Source organism: Peromyscus eremicus, chromosome 5, assembly GCF_949786415.1.
Source record: "Peromyscus eremicus chromosome 5, PerEre_H2_v1, whole genome shotgun sequence".
Lineage (NCBI taxonomy): Eukaryota > Metazoa > Chordata > Mammalia > Rodentia > Cricetidae > Peromyscus > Peromyscus eremicus.
The window spans coordinates 109,054,111-109,060,035 of NC_081420.1; positions in this window are offsets into that span (position 1 = coordinate 109,054,111).

The following is a 5,925-nucleotide window of genomic DNA, read 5'->3' on the forward strand; positions in this document are numbered from 1 at the left end:
AAAACTGTCTTGTCTCTCCCACTTTATTGAGTCCTTCGTGAACTTCATCTTCTAGTCTTAGTCTCTCAGAAACTATTAGTAACATATATTTGTGTAGGTGTGTGCAATACATTTTATTTACTATGATTAATAGGTGTAAATTATTAAGTATAAAAACATCAAAAATCTGGCTTTTCTTCCGAGGAATCCTCTTCCTCCTTTCAGTCATTACCCCTTTTCATTGTTTCTTGTTTTTCCACCCTTCATTTGGCAAAGAGTCATATCAAGTCTTAGACAAACAAGGGTCACTAAGCAATTATCTCTAGAGCATAAAAGGCTGGGCTGTTTGATCTCAAGAGTATTCCAGGTTGAGTCTGGCTCCCCTCATCTTGTTCTTTTGCTATCTACTTGTTTCCCTTTTTTTTGGGTTTTTTGAGACAGGGTTTCTCTGTGTAGCTTTGCGCCTTTCCTGGGACTCACTTGGTAGTCCAGGCTGGCCTTGAACTCACAGAGATCCGCCTGGCTCTGCCTCCCAAGTGCTGGGATTAAAGGCGTGCGCCACCACCGCCCGGCTTACTTGTTTCCATTTACACAGAAGGATGCTGTATCAGTTGTTCAGTCTGAGAGAAGGCAAAGGTGTTATGACTAGGCTGTACTAGAGTCAGGATTTCAGTGTAGTCTTTCTGATTGGTGTCTGAGTGGTGATATTAGACTTTAAGTCATGGAGCAATAGTTTTTTAAATAAAATATTTGTAAAGATACACATATCTAATTTAAAATAATTTTCCAGCAGTATTTGATTACACATTGAACACACACACACACACACACACACACACACACACACACACACAAACCACTGTGTTTTTATGACTCAATATGAACTTCTCATCATGTAGTTGCAGGAAGTACTCAAGTAGAATAAGTAAGAAAATATGTCTTTCTTGAATTTATATTTCACTGGGAAATAAGTATATGACTACAGATTAATTTCTTAGTAAAAATAAATTCTTTTTTTTTTTTTTTTTGGTTTTTCAAGACAGGGTTTCTCTGTGTAGCTTTGTGCCTTTCCTGGAACTCACTTGGTAGCCCAGGCTGGCCTCGAACTCACAGAGATCTGCCTGGCTCTGCCTCCCGAGTGCTGGGATTAAAGGCGTGCGCCACCACCGCCCGGCAGTAAAAATAAATTCTATGAAGAAAAGAAAGGACTTAATATTTTCAATAATTTAACAAGGTATTTTTAACTTTACTAATCTTCTTTTTCAGTTTGTAAAAAAAAAAATTACTAAAAATGACATTGAATTTCTTTTTTGTGGAAAAAGGTTGGGCTAAAACTAGTTGAGAAACATGAAGAAGTTGTCTGATCAATGGAATATTCTCTTGAGTGGGCTTTAAAAAGCACCATTTCTTTTTACTCACATAAACACCGCAATTGTCCAGGAATGTCAAATTGCCACTTTTTTTTTTTAAATCCATCTGTTCCATTTCCCTCAATATGTGCCCTCCTTTGTTTCCCCTTTGAATAGGTAGCTTGTAACAAATCCCAACAAATGTTCACACAGATTTTTAATAATTTGAGCAATTCATATGGAAAAATCTTTGTGTTGAATGCTCAGACTTCTGTAATCTGAATTGGTGAGTCAGAAATAACAGAAAGGAAAATTTGAAAAGAGGCAAAAAATAAGGATATTAGTGAAAATGAAGTCTTGATCCCAGGCCACTGAATCATGTTTAAGCAAATGAGAGGTTCTTGCTTATGTCTGTGCCCAATTATGATCCAAAAACTTTGGGTTTGTGATTCTTCCCCAAAGAAGATGTTTGGAAATATCAGAGTTGACTCTTTAAGTTGAATATCCATTTATTTTGAATAAAACTATTCTAATAGATTTTACATATTAAAAAGTAGGAATCATTCCTCCACAAATTATCCCTGCTCAGGGTATCCACAGCCATGGCTATGAAAAGGAACTGGTCTTATATTTCAAAAGAACAAAGGATTTTCAGGATCTAAGTGAGTCAAGTTTTCTCCCTACTCCGGACACAACGTACTTATAAACACTTTTTGAGAAAGTGATTATTCAGATAGAGGGAACCCACGAAAACATGGGGTCCTCATGATGTTATCTGTTTTTCTTGAATAGTAGTAATAATAGCTTTAAGTGCTAAGTAATTACTATGCACCAACAATTAAACTTAGTGTCATGTATATGTCATTCATGAGTCCCAACATAGATCATAAAGGTACCTTTTGTCCCTCATAGCTTAAAAAAAAATATTGTACTAAATAAGACAGGCCATTCTCTCATCTAAGCAGAATTGTAGGCTGAGTCTCATACAGTAGATTATCAGTATTGCTGGGACTAGTCTGCAGGTCAATCAATGTTAACATGTACCTTATGTTATGCTAAAAAAATCAACTACTAAATCCCAGTCATCAAATTAATGTTTAGGACACAAGAAAGAAGAGAAAACAAAGGCCAATATAATTTTTTTGTGGATTTCCTATTACCTCTTATGAGCCATACAATTAACTAGCAAGCCTCAAATCTGAGATAGTTTTATGTTCCTGTAATACTCCCATAGCAACATATGTGTCCTCTATTATGTTTTTTAAAAAAGGAAGCGTTTCAGATGTCTCTATTATGGCACAATTTATCTCCTTTTTCTATAAGGACATTTATATATACTCTACTAACTTTACATTTTTGCTTTCATAGTATGCATTTTTGTATGTTCAGAAATGTTACTGAGTGATTTTTATGAGTCTCTACTTCCTTATGCTTTATGGAGGTGAATTATATTAATCCTTTAATGTCTTCTCAGTTATTTATTTAACTCAGTTGCACTAATTCATTAGGCTCAGATACCAGTCATAATAAAATATTTACTATATATGCTACTATTTACCTTATGTTTTATAATTGCTACACAATTGGTTTCTTTACCATGGTAAAGCTTTTTAAAGTCTAATTCACATCACAGACATTGATTGAATATGTACCCAAGGCTAATGTCCTCCAGTCTTTATCTTATATTTATTCTTTGATTGCCACTAAATGTCAAACCAACCTAAAAGCCCTGATAGCAAATCTAATGACCTAGATAATAATGTAAAATGCCAATGAAATAAATTTTTAAAATTACGCAAAGAGTTGATCTTTATAATTATAAATATGCTCAGTAACTTACAATATCTAATTTCTTTCTAAGTAATTATTTGTCTACAGTCCATATGTTTCCTAGGCTGAACAAATAAGTTAAATACACTTTGTATCATTGCTTTCAAAACATTATAACTTCATTATAACTTGCATAACTATTTTATTTGAAAGTTCTGCGAGGCTCTTAAAAAACAGATTTATGATTCTACTTTCTTTGCTTTGTATTGCATCAAGATCAGCACACCTGATGGGCAGTATAACTACTTTTTCCAAGATGATTTCACTGTTTGTGGAGGAAATGGTATATGCAGTTTCGCATCCTAAATTTATACCGTATCAGCAAATTTTCTTCTTATTTATAATTGATATCAATGATTCTGAGGAGCTACTAGATACATATTGTTTCTCATTGTGTTGCTTTCACAAGCAATATTAGATGCTAAAATCTAACCATTGATTTTTTTCACTCTATATTTTTTATCAATGCCTAACTTTGACATATTAACTTGACTAACGTCAGATGTCCCTTTTGCTTTAAATGATCATAGACTTAAATAAGACTCAAATAAAGTCATTATATCAAGTGAAAGGTAGCCAGCATTTCCCAGCACAATAAACAAGAAAATAAATATATGATTTTGAAACGATTAATTTATTTGTCATCATGATAGCATGTTGAGAGTTTTTAATATTATTTTCTAAAATTACTTTGCACTACATCATTTTTGAAATAAGCTTCCAAAGCTTTTTATAGAAACATATCTGAAGATATTGATACATTTTCAAATATTTGCTGAGTATTTATTCTTGTTTTCAGTCACTTCCCATACATACAAGGAGAATTTGGGAGAAATCATCTTCTCTTTCACATGACTTATCTTGGTTCTCTGTGCAATTCAAAGACATTTACAATATAATTCAAATAAACAAATACATATGAGTGTTCATCCCTGGCTAGATACATATGAAAATCAATAACCATGAACACAGCGTGGTTTCTAATAGCTTCTTGATAATATGCCCAAGGCACCTTTGCTAAAACTATTATGCTTCTGAAAAAAGTTGCTGTGCATACATTATGCTAGTGTAGTCAGCAAGACTCTGGTCTCTTTGTAGCATTTAAGCACTAAAGACTCCCAGTAGTTAATGTAAACAAGAAAACCCAAGCCAGGGAAATTGCATGTAATATTTGCCTATAATATGTCCTAAGAGGAGGTATCTACTGAGACCTGTCAAGGAGTATCTATTTACCACCAGTGTTGTTTGCAAGCTTTTGCTGGATCTTCAGTTTATAAACTTGCTTCTAAAACTTTATCTTCTTTAATATTTAAATAACTGATTTTCTTCTATTAGACTACCTCATTGTCTTGCTCAATTACAAAAAGAATTTAAATCTAACACATGCATAATCTCTCTCATTTATGTTTTTTTCTTCTGTTTCAAAATAGTAGATGAGTATTCTTTTGTTTCAGTTTTTTTTTTCTCAAAATTGTTTTCTTCGTGACCTGAACAGAGTGAGACTAACTGAGACTATAACTTGAGTATGCTTTTAAAACCATGAGATATTCCATCACACTTATTATTCCCTGCTCTACATAACAGCCATGAAATTTTAGGGTTTGCTCTGTGTGGTTATAGAAAACAAATGATCTTTTCTTACTATACTTCAATACAATAGAGAACAAGATTGTGATCAGATGTGTAAATCTATTTCCCCTACATTGAACAGTTTTCTGACAGCACTTCAGAGACTTACAATTCAATTCATTTATGTCACAACTTACTAGAAGTAGTATCAGGTCACATACACTAGTAAGAATCAGTCTCCGAGCCTGCTCCCAACTCTAAGCACTATTTACAGTTGTTAGTTCTGTAGACACTCCACAAATTCTATACAATTTGGTGACGTATTAGAAAAGTATTTGGTACAACTTAATAGATTCAGAAAAAAATGTGTGTTTACTGATAAGTATACTACTGAAAGTAAACCAAAAGGCTATAATCAAGGCTAAAACTTGGTGATAGACAGATGAAAGAGATTCATATGAATTTGTCTGAGAGAAACAGTGCAGACTTTCTCCAACCTCTCTGAGTATATAGTCCTCTAGAAGACTGCACATTTTCAACAGGGAAACTCTCCAAAAAAAGCATCCTCTTGTATTTCTGTGAGGTTATCATTGCATAGGCAAGCTTAAGTACCTTACCAGGTGTTCAACTCAACATCTACTCTTCTTTCCCTGAAAGCTGGGGAGCCAGCTCCCACCATAAAGATGTCCAACATGTCACAGGTCAACTTGTTGTTACCGAAGATTCTGACTATTTCAACCTCATCTAAAATTCATGTTCCTATTGCTTCTAACTTCTGAGTGCTGAGATTACAAATGCCTTCCTCACAACTGTCTTATCTCTCTTTCTTAGTATATCAGACAACACAGCTGCAGACTCCATTCTAATTAGTAATCTCCAACATTTCTCAGTTATTAAATATTTTATTTTTAAGTTTTATTTTTTTAATAAATTTGTGTGTATGTGTATTTGTCTGCTTGGTTTTTTTGTTGTCGTTGTTTTTGTTTTTGTTTTTTCGAGACAGGGTTTCTCTGTGTAGCTTTGCCCCTTTCCTGGAACTAGCTCTGTAGACCAGGCTGGCCTTGAACTCACAGAGATCCAACTGGCTCTGCCTCCCGAGTGCTGAAATTAAAGATGTGTGTTACCACCGCCTGGCTGTCTGCTTGTTTGTGTGTGTACTGTTTCTATGTAGGTTCTTGCAAGGCTAGGAAGGGTGTTG